At 46.0% G+C, this 15118-nt stretch overlaps 1 protein-coding gene across 7 annotated transcripts in view; it reads left to right on the forward strand.

The window, feature by feature from the left end:
- Positions 1–15118, forward strand: part of ATPSCKMT (ATP synthase c subunit lysine N-methyltransferase) — a 334726-nt gene that overhangs the window by 193123 nt on the left and 126485 nt on the right. For 2 of the 7 annotated variants that reach the window (XR_006206493.1, XR_006206499.1), the window contains 3 exons: positions 4847–4979; positions 5849–5979; positions 7762–7993. The gene's annotated coding sequence lies outside the window, so the exon portion shown is untranslated. Of the gene's footprint in view, positions 1–4846; positions 4980–5848; positions 6087–7717; positions 7994–15118 lie in introns of those variants that run through there. The other 5 variants (XR_006206496.1, XR_006206497.1, XR_006206495.1 and 2 more) reach the window with 4 other exon arrangements.

The raw sequence follows: 15118 nt of genomic DNA on the forward strand, positions 1-15118 counted from the left end.
AATTCTACTAATCCGATCATCTGAACGTTCCTTGTGGGCTGTAGGCTCTTCGGGGGGAAAAGTGGATCCCTCTTGACTTTTGCATTTTTACAATATTCACAGATACTTGGCACTCAAAATATTTGTTGACGGAATAAGTAAAGGGAGGAGGAGGCTAGTTTGGTTCAGTTAAGGTCAAGGATGTAAGCACTTGCTACGGTTGTATGCAACATTGAGACATAGGCAGTGTTTGGTTTCCGTCTCCTTTATGAAGCTGTCTATACTACTCCAGGAAAAGGAGTGAGTGGCCCTCACTGATTCCATTGAACGTGTCCTGATGGGCCCGCTCTCCTGACTTACCCCCTCGGCTCACTTTCCTACTCTTGCTGACTCACAAATTCAGAGACAGTGAATGTGGGTAGGTACAGAGTGATGTAAAATAATGATCCAGCTCACCAAACGGTGTTTCCCATCTCTGGGGAATGCCTGCTCCAAGAAGGTTCTTTCTGCTGCTCAGCTTCTCTCCATGAGTTAGGGGCTGCCTCCCAGCCTTCTAAGACATCTGGACTCCTTGGCGTCTAGATCTAAAAAGCAAAGCATGGCAGAGATGAACTATCTCCTCTTTTGCCAACTCAAGGCTCATTTGTTGGGGGACTCCCATTTTTCCCCTAAGAGGATTCACACATTCTCTTAAGTAACCCACACTGAAAAAGATCTCTCTTAAAGGGGAATTTGACTACCCACGGTAGGGTATCAGAAGAATAGCATCATTTATACAAGGGAAACCCATGTGATGTGCATTCTCTACAGTGATACTTACCCCCCAGGAGGCAAAAATTGATTCTCAAGGTGGGGAGTGAAAAAAATCGTAGATATTACAATGGTTTGTGGACCTTTTACAGGGTCAAGGTGCATAACCAGAGTTACAGGTACTAAAATGTCTTGGGGAAGGGCGATTAGGAAAAAGCTAAAAAGGCTCCTTGTGGGGGAGAGGTGATGATGAAAAGCAGGCTGAGGAACACTGATCTACAGTAAGTGAGGTCATTTTATGCACCGTGTTTTGAGGTCCAGCTCACATCCGTACTTTTCTAGGAAGCTTTGCTTTCCTCTGTGGTGTTCAGTGACACCTTCTGAACTTCTCTGAAGCCCCCTGAAGGAGATGAGAGGAGCCCATTCAAGTGAGGGCCGGTGGGGTGGGCTGTGGGTTCCAGAGTGGCTCACCTGCCGTAGGACACCCATGGGTGCTCCCTAGGTGCGCTCCCCAGGTGCCGTAGGACAAGTGCACAGGCAGGAGTTACTGGGGCCTCGAGACAAGATCAACCCAGCTGGCAGGATGTGAAACACCTTCGGGTGTTTTCATTTCTTTTATGTTGGTGTGTTGGTTGACTTCAGCGTAGAGCCCTGGGACATTCATTCATTTGATTAGGAATAAAAAACAAAAACAAAGTCTGATGCCTAATCTCCTTATGAAAACAGATTCTCCCCGGGTATCTTGCCTAAGGGGCTAGTGGTTAGGTTTCCACCATTGCCTGATTTCCAGAGCACCAGCAATTTGGTAAAGTTAGTTACTCACTTCTCTGACCCTCGGAACTAAGAATCTGACCCCAGGTACTAGGATTCGGTGCTAACCACGGATTTAAAAAAAGGGTCTGCTACACAGAACCAAAGAACTCACAGCTTCTTTACCCTTATCGGATCCATGTATCTGAGAAAATGACCCACCACGGGCAAAACTTCCTGGCCAAGGAGAAGGAATGCCGTCTGCATTGAGAGGAAGCCTCGCACAGGCTCCGGCCTCGAGTGAGCGCAGCTGGCATGTCAGCTGGATTCCCTGCTGGTGGCAGCCGTCATCATGCCTGCTGCGTCAGTCAGCCCTCAGAATTTGCAAGGAATGTGACCCTACTTGGGGATCATGAGAAAGCCAGTGGCAATCTCTCGGTACCACAGGTAGCTTTTCTCTACTGCTCCGTCCCGGAACACTGCCACGGAGTTCATTGCACATACTTGATTTGAGTGGGATGCAAACACACTTGTGATAATCCCTTTTCCCTTTTAAACGGTTGGTATAGTATCCAGTTTACGTTTTAAAAACTCATTTAACAGTACAGTATTTTAATAATGGGGGCATGGGTGAAGGGGAGAGGGAGATACAGGCTTCCAGTTATGGGACGAATAAGTCACGGGGGTGAAAGGTACAACAGAAGGAAGAAAGTCAATGGTGTTGGAATAGTGTCGTATGGGGGCAGGTGGCAGATGCACCTGCGGTGAGCACAGCGTGACATAACATTTAAAAAATAAAAATGCATTATTTAATTCCTAAAACATAAAGCATCCTTAAAAACAGAAAGTGGATTTGACTTACAAATCTCTTTGAATACATATGAAACCAAACTAATAAAAATCGATAGCGAGGACGAGAGGCTGTAAGACTAAATTAAAGTGTGTGTAACACACACGCACACACACACACACACACACGATAAAGCATCGTTCAGTACAATAGCAAACAAATGATTCCTTTAAAGAAAGTCTCTAAGGTTTACCAAGAGCAATGGAATCTTCATGGTTTTGAAATAAATCAAGGCTCTTGGCATAATGCTAATTTGCATAAATCTGCATCCCACCCCCACCCCCAACCCCAACCCCCACTCCGTGTGGCTAACTCCAAGAAGGAAATGTGCTTTTGTTAATGGGCTAAACAAATCTATTGCATATTTCATATTTACTATGTATGTCCTTTCTTAAATATTAAATATTTGGTTTCAAAATAATCCGTTTTATACTGCCCAGGGTAGGAATGACAAGACCATAGTTGAAGGCTACAGGTCATTGCCTGGGGGGCTCACAGTGACTGAAGTTATCAGCTGTGCCGCTACAGCCCTTGGTTCTTCGCACACCAGCTAGCTCACTGAGCAGGCGTGATGCATAATGCATGTATATTGACAAAGCACTGTATGCAGAAACTCCCAGACCGACGTTAATATACGTGACATGCTGGAACTTACCGCTCAGTGGACTCCTCTGAGTCAAGACCTGTTCCACAACCGACTGCTGACCCATTCTGAGATTCAGATATGATGGCGAGGTGCTCTTGTGGTTCCTGCCAGCTCAGCCAGCCAAAGACATCCAGGGCCTGGAGGACAGAAGGTTGTGGTAAGAGGATACCCATCCCAGGAGAGAAGGCCATGCTTGGCTCTAGTGTAGGATAAGCCATCAGAGCCTGGAAATCAGGAGGCTGGGCTAGGTAGGTCAGGTCGCCAAGAATTCGCTCTCTGATCTTGGGCAAGCCAGTTAGTTTCTTTGGATCTCATTTTCTTGGACCAAACTGAGACATTTGAATTAGATCATCTCTCAAACTGAACTCTAAATAATCCTGTAAGCCCTTTCTCTTTTTCTGAGAAAGCAAAACACTGAGCTGCTAGTTGCCCATCTATAGGGCAGCAGATGCCCCTTAAAGTAGCTGCAAGTACATAGCTGTCCTCGGTGTCCAGATGTGCCGGTATCCTGGGGGCCTAGTGTTTCTTCTCCCTCCCAGTTTCTTCAAGATAAAAAGTGAGACCTCTAGCTCTCAGCTGGATCCTTTCTAGATTCATTCTGATGCCACCTGTTAATTTATAAGATTTGTATAATTATTTAATCATGTGATATGTTTAAGGTTTAAAGAAATTCTTTTCTGTTAATATTTATTTATTTTTGAAAGAGGGAGACAGCATGAGTGGGGGAGGGGCAGAGAGCGAGAGAGACACAGAATCTGAAGCAGGTTCCAGGCTCTGAGCTGGCAGCGCAGAGCCTGATGGGGGGCTTGAACTCATGAACCGTGAGATCGTGACCTGAGTTGAAGTTAGATGCTCAACCGAATGAGCCACCCAGGCACCCTAAGATTTTTTATATTTATTTTTATTAGAGAGAGAGAGAGAGAGAGAGAGCAAGCAAGTGGGGGAGAAGGGGAGAGAGAGAGGGAGAGAGAGAGAATCTCAAGCAGGCTCCACACTCAGCACAGAGCCCAGCACCACAACCCTGGGATCATGACCTGAGCTGAAATCAAGAGTTGGATGCTAAACTGACTGAGCCACCCTAGTGCTCCTTATTGTGTAATATATTTAAAACTATGTCAGGATCAGGATATATTTTACCTGAACAAGAGTTACTCTTTTAGAGAATTACTTTTTTTGTAATGTTCCTATGCTGCATTTAATAATCTCTGCATCTCTTGATAGTGCTTTTGGATTAGTAAGCCACCCCATTTGTATATTCATTGGGTTAGAAATTTGGAAGCTGCTATTTATTTAGTAGGTCTCCAAATGAAGTCCATTGTGAAGGGAAGAAAGGAGCACAGTCTCCTGTACTGTAATTGAATTCTAAGCTTTCTATCCACCATTATGTAGGATTGAGCACTATAAAAACTTCTAAATTTTAGCTGTGCTGCAGTTAAACCAATAGACTAAAACCTAGTTTGAATTATAGCTGTGAAATTGCATTATTCTAGAAATAATTCCAGTACAAATGCCATAAAATATGATGATTTTTTTTTGGACTTAGGCTGCCCCCCCCCCCCTCAATTTCCTTTCAGATGGTCTTATGACATCTTATGGCCGTTCAAAGCTGATTTACAACTGATAAGATGCATTAGTCAAACGTTTACTCATCTGCCAAAGTTGGTACTGATTGAAATGTTTTACATTTCCTATCTGTTTTGTCGATAGCTTTAGGGTTCTTCCTGGCGCGGGCTTCTGGGCTGTGCTCTTGCTTTATTCCTGCTTATCACCTCAGTCGATCGATCAAGTATTCGTTCCAGTTGATTGTTATTCATTAAGTCTTCTTTGAAATTGTTCAGAGAAAGTTAACTCCTATCTGTCTTGTATTTCAGACCCTCTGCTTGAATTCCATGAAACCGGCAAATGAAGCTTAATTACTTCAAGGGAGAAGAATGGATCTCAAACATGTGACCTGAAGGCACCCAGAAGAAGAGCTCTTGCTGACTTGAAAAGGGACAAAATATGGTGAGGGCTCGCAGATAAGTCAAACATCAGATCGCATAATTATACTCTACAAAATGTCTTGGCCCGTCTAAGCCCCTTTGCTAAATGTACTTTGCAAATACTATTGTGTGTTCTACAAAGCAGAGACCCTGCTCTGTGGGCGCTCAGTTCCTAATACTGTTGTTGACATTCAGTGCAAGGCTCAGGGAAACATAATTCTTGACAAGTAACCCAGTCCATCTATGTGGAGATGACCATCTCTAGATGAAAGATAATCCTTTTCTTGCCAATCAGGTAGAGCTATGTCCTTTTAAATATAAAATTCTACAGGGGACAGGTTTACTGCACTTGTGATGGATGCATATATATACGCATGTATGCTGCTGATGAGAACCTTTTCCCCTTGTTTGGGTCTCCAGAGAGATCCCCACAAAAGGTGGGTGTTGGAGGGAGTAGGCCGGATCCTCTCTCCCTGCTGATGGGCTCCAGGGAGGGGGCATCGCCTAGGATGGGAGCTGGATGGCCACTGTCCATGCCTGTGCCGTTTGAGGAGGGAAGGGCAAGGTTCAAGGGCTCTGCTTGTATCTGGGAGGTTCTCTGGCTCTGGCGCAGTGGCTAATACCAGCTCTCCTACTTCCTGTTTCCTACTGCTCAGGCCTTCCCTAGGAGCAGGTGCCTTCTCCCTCATTCTTGCACTTTCTCTGTGCAGTGATGAGAGTCTGGGTTGGCCTGTGCTCCTGCACTTTTCTGAGGAAGTCTCAGGGTCTAGCACCGGAGAGAGAAGGCTTCCTGCAGCCTCAGCCCAGACTGTTGTCCGGTCCTGTTTTAGGTGAGGAGCCGATTCCTCGATCCTCATTATGACCATTTCCCCGTCTGCTTTTAATCTACAGGTGAGAAGGAGTGAGCATCAGGACCCCTACTCCATCCCAGGCTCCAAAGCTTCAGTTTATTGTCTGGAGATCCCCTGCAGGCCAGCATCTGTATTTTGGCTATACCGAGCAACCCCCTTCCCGGTGATATGGTGAGCAAGAGGTCTTTATTGAAGACAGTACCTCCCAGAGAGCTTAAATGAGTGCCGACAGTCCGGGGGTTTCTGAGCAGGGTCGCGGAATCAGAGACAGCTCCGAGGTGAGAACAGCACCGACAGACAGATATACAGCAATTGTCAAGTGATAAACACTCCCATGCTCCTGGATCATGTCAGTGTTTGGCCTTCCTCTGGTTCTCAAAACCGACTTAGGCCACGTTCCTAGTGACCCCCAGTCTTTTGTTTGATGCTTCCCTCTCACCCTTCCTTTCCATCTACTTTCTCCTCTTTGAAATGAGAGCTTGGCCATTCACAATACGAAGAGTGGGTTAAAGCATATCTTGATGATAATTTTTTTAAAACCGCATGAATTTGCAAGTGCTTCTTAATGATCACAGTGAGCACATGAAGGGGATATGTACACAAATGCATGTACCTACATATGTACACGTGGCAGATGAAATACACATGGATATTTATACACAAATGTATACATGTGAAATATATATGTATACAGACATATGTGTGTATAATCCTCTGTTTAAACAAAAATTTGAAGATATCCATTCTTTGCTGTTTATGGCCCCTGTCAAATTTTAAACACATCTGAAATTTTAGTAGAATGTGCACCATCTCTTAGCAAAGGTCATGACATTTATTCATTCATTCATTCATTTATTCATTCATTTCTCTTTTGGTGGAACAAAGCAGGTTTACTAACTAATTTGAAGCCAACAGTTGAGGTAACAATCTGTGGGATTTCAAAGAAATCCAATCTTATGGAACGTCTGGGTCTGTACCATGAAATCAGGAAGCTTTCCTTATGTGATATATATTAGCATGACTTGGAATATCTTCCATAGAGAACTCCCATCATATCTATAGTCAGGTAACTTTGGGAAATATTGTGTTAAATAGTTTCCTTTCAGTAGAACTAATCAGAGCCTTGAATAAGCTAGAATATATTGGGGATTTGTAAGGTGGGATAATCGTGGCATAATGGAAATCATCATTTCCCGTAAATATATTGGACCGTAGAACCCTTTCTTCAAGGTGCATCTCATCAGATGAGTGTTTTATAGGACAAACTTTGGGAAATGCATATCTAAAAACATCTGAAAAAAAACCCTATCTTCCCCCTATTAAATATTAGCTTACCTGTATTTTAGCTGTCTTTTATTTTTCTTATGGTATATTTTTATTGTCTTACTATTTATTTATTTATTTATTTATTTATTTATTTATTTATTGCTGTCTTACTGTTTAGATGTATATGTTTGTCTTCCGTCTCTTGCCTAAGCTCCTTCCCTCGCATCCACTGGACTGCATACTCAGTGGGGACAGGGTGGTGGTTCATTTCTGTATGTCTCTTCCTCCCTTGCACCCTCCCCCAGCATAATGTCGTTCTTGAAAGAAACACTGAATTCACATTTGCTGAGTCGACATATGCCACTACATATGATTTCTGTTAGTTTATTTTTTGCTTAAGCCCCTGTCCCTCAAGAGCCCCCACAGCAACTTTCTTAAAACAAAAAGGAAGGAGTTGTACCTCCTGTGAGATTTCAGGGAGAGTGGCCACAAATAAATTATTCATGTCAGAAAGGGAAATGTAGCAATGATCTTGTTAATAGCGGCGCTGGGAGAAACCAGCCTCCAGATAGCCCACGAGCCATGGTTCACGCGCCAGGAACCGTGATCTTGCCACGGCCACCATCTTTCCTTATCCGAGCAGGTCAGATTCTGACGATGAGCCAACACTTACTTGATTCTGCACAGATTTCAGGCCCTGGACAACAACAGCAGAGAAGCACAAATGTCCAAACACAGAGCGCAAAGTCCTGTTCACCAACACCGTCACTGGGAACCCTTGCCGCCTTAGAACTCGGCTCAGGAAATGCCTTTTGAGACAATTTATGTCCGATTGTTGCTCGTCCTGGCATATCTTAACATTCTTAGAACACCAATAAGGCAAGATAAAAACAAAAATAAAAAGCAAAAAATGAGAAAATCTTTGTTTTTACTTACTTCTTGCATTGAAATTAGCCGACGACCCAAGGTCTGAAAGTTGTCACCCTTAAAACTCAGACAAGATTTGCCTATACGATATTGTGACGTAATAAGAGTTATATCCTTGGTCTTTATCTCCAATTCTTGACACAGACCTCCTAGGATCCCTAGAATTTAAGAGTGAGAGGAGCATCTCCCATGATTCATCATAAAGCCCTTTCAACCAGACCTGAGTTTATACTATTAAGGTGACTGTGGAGGATGGGGCTGGTTGCCAGGGAAGCCAAGCCTGGGATTAGAGGGGTAGGACTTTGAGCCATACCTCTGATCTCCAGGGAATGGAGAGGGGCTGGAGATTAAGCTAATCACCAGTGATTAAGAATTTAATCGATCATACCTACATAATGGAACCCCCACAAGAACCCGAAACCACAGGGCTCAGAAAGCTTCTGTGTTGTTGAGTACATCAAGTTGTGCCCAGAGAGGGGTTGGAAGCCTCTCTCCCTCCCTCCCCCTTACACATCGCCCTGTGCATCCATTTGGCTGTTCCCGAGTTGTATCCTTTATAGTAAACCTCCAAATAGTAAGTCAAACACTCCTGAGTTCTGTGAGCTGTTCCTAGCAAATTATTGAACCCGAGAAGGGGGTCATGGGAACCCTTCGTTTATAGCCAGTCTGTTGGTCAAAAATGCCAGAGGCTAAGACTTTCGGTTGGTGTCTGAAGTGAGGGCATTCCTATGGGACTCAGCCCTTAATCTGTGGGGTCTGGGCGGATGCCAGGTAGTTAGAATCAGCCTTTTCACCTTCTGAATCTGCTTCTTCGAATTCTCTCCTTCTCAGGTAGGTTGTCCATGTGTTGTCAGAGGTTGCTGCCGGCACACCTGGGCTCATGTCTTCCCGGTGATGATGCTAGCAATCCGTGGAGGGTGTCTCCTTTCTGATGATTCCAGCCATGTCCCTGTTGGGGGAGGGGGACCACTTTCTCTGGCCCAAGTGGCTGTGTCTGTCCCTGAAGTAATCACTGTGGTCAGGGGCTTGTGTTTCCTGGAGGGACGAAGCCTGAGTCTTAAGTCTTAAATACGTTGGTTGGAAAGAGTTTCTCACAAGGGGGTTTCGTTACTGGAAGAAATTGGGGGGGGGGGGAAGGGAAAGGGCGGGGCGGATAAAAGCTAGAATTACCACAGTCCGTCCCAGCAACCTTCCAGAATGAAGCGGGAGGCAGCCTCGAGCATCCCCATCTTTGAGTTTCTTTACTCAAGCCGCTAGACTCACCGGTTTCATGCCTTTCAGTATTTTCTGTGATGAAAAACGTGATCAAGAGGGCGCCCCTCATCAACATCTAAGTGACTCTTTCACACGTCTATACCCTGGGGACATTCTTCATGATGTAGTTGAGGTTCAATACTCACATTTCTCATGTTTGGAGTCAATTAAACCCATTTAAAGTCGAACAGCAAGCCCTCGTGAGGCTCGGGCTGTAGGGCCAGTGGTGATATGTAGATATGTCACCACAAAACAGGGAGCATCGCAGGGTGTGCAGTCACCACACCTGGTAATTGAATGTTATTTTGGGTTTGAGCCGAAGATACTCTTCAGCCGAATTGCATAGAGAAGCAAAAAAATTGATTGTCAACAAATTCATGGCTTGGATGTTATTACTCAGAATAAATTGCAAGGGGAAAATGGCCTTTATGAGGGTGTTGATATATTTTTAATAGAAAATCTCCATCCCTGATAGAGTAGATTACAAATGTTTCTAAGGAAAACCGGAACAGTAGGTTTATCATATAAGTGCTTTCTGCTGGTCTTAGTAAATTGAGTTCCTTCACTGCCAGGAAACTGATAGTATTTATAAACAAGAGACTCAAACACCCTCTCTATCACTGAGATTTTAGGCCATTTACATACTGTGCCATCATTTTTAATTACTAGGAAAAATGATGTGCAAGAAAACCAACTATTAGAGCTCTGTTGTAGAGATGGAGAGGAAGAAATCATCCTCTCGAAATGTGTGTATTTTTAATGCTTCCCTTAGAGTGTTGGCCTAGCCATGAAGTGGTTTGTGTGGGCACAGCGGTCTCTGATCTTGTTCTCCCTTTCACTGGAGATCGGTTTAGACCCTGTGGCTGCCGTGGGGTGAACCACGTCTGTTTACACAGGCTGGAGGGGCCGGCAGAAGAAGCGGGAGTCAGTGTGATGTTCCTGGGGTGAAGGCAGGCAGCAGTCTATAGCGTCCGTTATCCTGTGTCCCACACTGTGCGGAGGAAATGGATGGAGAAGACGAAGTCCTGGGGGGCGGGGCAGCAAGGAGGCATCACTGTCTCGTCTTATGCCCCAGGGCTTGTCTGAACTGGAGCAAGAAAGGAAAGTCAAGTGTGATGAGGGTTGGAGAAACCCATCTGGAAAGCAGGCAGAGTGAACGGAACGGGACCCTCCTGACCACTACTTGACTTCTCTAGACACCTGCTAAAGGGGACATTAGCGCTTCCGACTCAGAAATGGCACCGAAACCAGGAGGTTCTTTCCCATTTCTGGGTACAGAGCAGCGAGTCACATCACACATCCAGGCTGAAGTAAGTCTCGTGACACGCTGTCTGCCAGGCACACTCAGGACCTCTTGTCTACGACAGTCGAATAGAGCTTCTCGTATAGAATTTTATGAAGGCGGACGAAGGGATGTGTTGAGGGCCGCTACACTCTGGAGTGAGACAGATGGATAGAGACGGGTAGACATAGCTATATACATAAATAATTTATGAGATAGTGTAATAACACATGTGTAATTTATTAATATATGCAATACATGTAATGTATTGTTCTCTTACATGTATAATGTATGTGACTATTAACACGTTACATGTGACATTAATACACAAAACACAATACAGTTTTACTAATACATCTCTATCATCGATACTAGATTATGTGTGATGTGTGTGTTGCTCAACGTGTTTATTTACTGAGACACACAAGCAGTGCAGTGGGATGTGCCGTCCAGCTTTGTGCCTCCTCGGGCAGTGAGTTCATGGCCTGTGTTTTGGGAGGAGCTCCTCTTCTGGCCCTGTCTGGGTTGGGGGGCTCCTCCCAGGTTCCGCTGACCCTCCTCTGGGCCCCATGGCCACCTGGGCTGCAGTTTGCTCCCTCCCTTTGTAAGGCCCTGATGACTTCCTGCAGAATATTAGCAGTCTCTGCTTAGGTGACATGTGCTTGGTAGTAGATTTTCCCGGAAACTCTCCTTTCCCTCCCTGTGTCTCCAAAGCGCCAGGAAGGGATGATACCAGCCCACAGAATACAAGGACCTATGCTGGGAGGGCCTGGTTCTTCCCCTTGGTATGGTCGTTTAAACTCCGGTCTGTGTCATCTTATTGTGTTGACTTGGGGCGACTCCTGAACGTCCTCTGGAGGCAAGTTCATTTTTTCCAGAATGAATCCCGTGATTAACACAGAACCTGCCTGGTCCTGTATGTCCCGTTCTCTGATGGGCCTTGAGATCCACGAATCCCTGACTCGTGAGCACGGGAAGGGCTGAAGGGTTTGGGCCAGGACCGTCTCCAGACTGCCTCCACTCCACGGTGGCAGTGTGGCTTTGGTGCAGGCGGAAGGTTCAGTGTCCTCTGCTTCTGCCCTCTGGCCTGTTGGCTCCTGTGGTCCTCCCCAGCGCGGCCACCTCTGAGTGCTCTGAAGGATCCCCGGGCACCCCTTCCTCTTCACCGTGGCTGGGTCCAGTTCTCTCTCTGTGTGTTCAGTTCTCTCTCTCTCTGCTCAGTTCTGTCGGTGGCTGGCGTTTCTCTGGCTTCTCGGCTTCACGGGGCCCCGTTTCACTCTGAGAGAGGTGGGTCGTGTGCCAGAATCTGCTTTGTGCTGGGGGAGTCCTGGGGCCCCAGCTGTGGGTCCGCCGGCCATAGCTCCTCCTATCTACGACCTTGTATGGTTTCACAGTGTTTTGACTGTATATAAAACCCCTCTACGGAGCACATTTTTACTAGCTGCTGAAGAAAATGTCCCACAGATTCTCTATGTAATGCAATATTATTTCCTTGGAAGCATGTTAATTTTAGGGCGAGAGACTGCAGAAGGGTGGCTGGTATTAATTTGTGATTTATCTGTCTCTGGGAAAAATTAGGAAAATGGCCTTGTCTTTGGATCAGTTGAGGCTTATTTAATCTTTAGTCAAAGAATCTCCCTGTATTAGTTTCCCAGGGCTGCCGTGACAGATTACCACAAACTCAGTAGCTCAAAATGATAGAAGTTTTATCCTTTCACAGAAATCAAGTGTCGGCAAGGCCACGCTCCCTTTGAAGTCCCTGGTTGCGGGGGGCCCTTCCTTTCCTCCTGCAGCTTCTGGGGGTTCCTGCCCTTCCTCGGTCTGTGGTGGTATCACCCCCATCTCTGCCTCCGTCATCTCGTGCCCTCTGTGTCTTCTCTTCTGTCTCTTACAAGGACGTGCACCATTGGACTTAGGACCACCTGGTTAATCCAGGATGATCTTATCTCAGGTCCTTAATAACATTTGCAGGGGCGCCTGGGTGGCTCAGTCGGTTAAGCGTCCAACTTCGGCTCAGGTCATGATCTCACAGTTCGTGAGCTCCAGCCCCGCGGCTCTCTGCTGTCAACGCAGAGTTTGCTTCCGATCTTCTGTCCCCCTCTCTCTGTCCGTCCCCTACTGGTTCTCTCCCTCCCTGTCTCTCTCCTTCTGTCTCTCAAAATAAAGAAACTTAAAAGAACACATTTGCAAAAGCCCTTTTTCCAAGTCAGGCCACATCCCGAGGTTCCTGGCGGACTTGTCTTTGGGGAGACTACTGTTCAACCCCCTGGAGCCCCTCTTCCTATGGAGGTTTCTCCTCAGGGGTGCACATTTTGTTTTTTAAATCAGAAAGCAGATCTTTTCAATAATGTGTCTCTCGGGACAATGATTCGCAGATAGTAGACCATGACCAACAGCGTCGGCCTCACCCGGGAACTTGTTAGAAATGCAATATCCCAGGCCCCATGCCAAACCTACCAGAAACCGGCCCTGTGGCCCAGGAGTCTGTTTCAACAGGCCAGCCAGGGGATCCTGCTGTGCTTGAAGTTGGAGAATCTCTGCCGGGTGCCTTCAGAGGGGACCCACACCTTCTCCAGTACTGTGTTCCAGTACCCTGACTAGCTGGGCTGGCCAGGAGAACTCACAGCTCCCTGGGGCCGGAGGGCTTGGCCCTGTTCTCCCGCTTCCCCCACCTCAGGTGGAGCTGTGAGCCCCGAGAAGCTCCTGACACCGCAGTCCACCCCCATCTTCTGGTGAAAGCTAAAGGGCCACTTGCCTGGCCTGAGGAAGAGGCATTACTACCCGCCTTGGCCCCCCTGGCAGAAGCAGGTTCTCAGTGACCCTGTGCTCGAAGGGCCCTTTGGGAGTGTTACAGGTTGAACTGTGTCCCCCTCAGATTCGTTTGTTGAACCTTGACCTCAGATTGTGACCTCATTTGGAGATAAGGTCGTTGCAGATATAATTAGCTAAGGTGAGGCCTTGCTGGAGCAGGGTGGGCCCCTCATCTCGTATGACTGTTGTCCTATAAAAAAGGGGAACTTGGACCCATAGACAGATATACACCCGGGGGGGAGGGGATGCGAAAGATTGCCGGCAAATCCCCAGATGCGAGGAGAGGGGCACACAGCAGACTCTTCCTCACAGGCCTCAATGGGAACCAACTTGCCCGCACCTTGATCTTGGACCTGTAACGTCCCGAACTGTGAGACAATATATTTCGGTGTTGAACCCCCCATGGTCTTTGGTACTCTGCACGGTCGGCCGAGGAAACCAAAGCAAGAAGCGTTTAGGGTTAATTTTCTTTTGTGAGCTGGCCTGAGTTCTGAACAATTAACTTCAAAAGAACTTTTTGAGCACAACTCATTTGTCAGTTGGGAACTGCCTCACAGCAAAGCAAAAGCTCTATGTCATGTTGACAATTATTTGGGACACGCAGTTCTCAGTTCCTGAGAGTGTTCAAGATGATATTTTTAGTGAGTTTTAACTGATTGTGGTATCTTAAAACGGTTGTCAAAAGAATAATGTTTTAGATTTTATAGCACTTTTGACCTTCTTCTTCTTCATCTTTATTTTCTTTTGGAATTATCCTTTATAAATGTTTTTTTCCCCTTAGAATCTCTCATTTGTTCAGAACTACAAATCATCACAATTAGATATGAAGGACTCAGCTGAAAATAAAAGCAAATTAATGTATATGTTGGAGGAACATTTTGTGCCATTTTTCTCTTCCAATTAGCCCAATTAGTCAGTGACATCTAGGACTGGTCTTCCAGAAAGAATTACGGGCCAGAAGTCCCGTTCTCCACTTTAATGAGTTCTTCCAGGAGAGCCGGTCATTCTGCATAAATTGATAAGTACGAGATGTCCTGGGTAATAATTCCAAGTGTTTATGCTGCTCTTCCATTGTTCATTAATTTTTGTCAGGTAAACTTAAGGCTTTAAAAATGTGAAAGAGGTGACAATTCATTGGTGATGTGAAACTGCCAAAAAAGGTTACAGTTCTTTAACATCGGACATTTTTTTCCTCCTGTACCTCACAATGTAGGCCGTATGGCACGCAAGCGTCCACACACACACACACACACACACGCGCGCGCGCGCGTGCGCGCACACATTTCTTACTCTGATTCCTAAGTGGGCAATGTTAGGGGAAGCCAATGGAAGAGTCAAAGTCTCTGCAGTCGGTACTCATTCAGTAGATACCACGCCACCTAGATTCTCCTCCTGAGAATAAGCGTGTATCTATTTCGTGACCAGGAGAATCTGGAACTAAAAATGATGATAATGCTCTTCAACAACCTGGTATTTGGAGCTCTCCTTAATGAGAAGAAAAGTACAAGGAAGCATCTTCGTAAAAGAGAACTACTTTGAAGTGGTGCCCGGGTGTCTAGCCCTTAGCAGCCCCCAGGTTCAAATTGAAGTCACATTTTCTTTAACTCTCAGAGTGACACTACCTCAAACTTCCCCTGCAGGTGCCTGCCCCCCTGAAGCGATCTCCTGGGTATTTGGGAGGCTTCTGTGGATTTGGGATGGGCTCTCTCGTGACCTTTATCCCCAGCCTCAACTTCTCGGACTAGCCTACGGTCCTTGCCACCAGTGGCC

Source organism: Panthera leo, chromosome A1 (genome assembly GCF_018350215.1).
Source record: "Panthera leo isolate Ple1 chromosome A1, P.leo_Ple1_pat1.1, whole genome shotgun sequence".
In the NCBI taxonomy this organism is placed as follows: Eukaryota; Metazoa; Chordata; class Mammalia; order Carnivora; family Felidae; genus Panthera; species Panthera leo.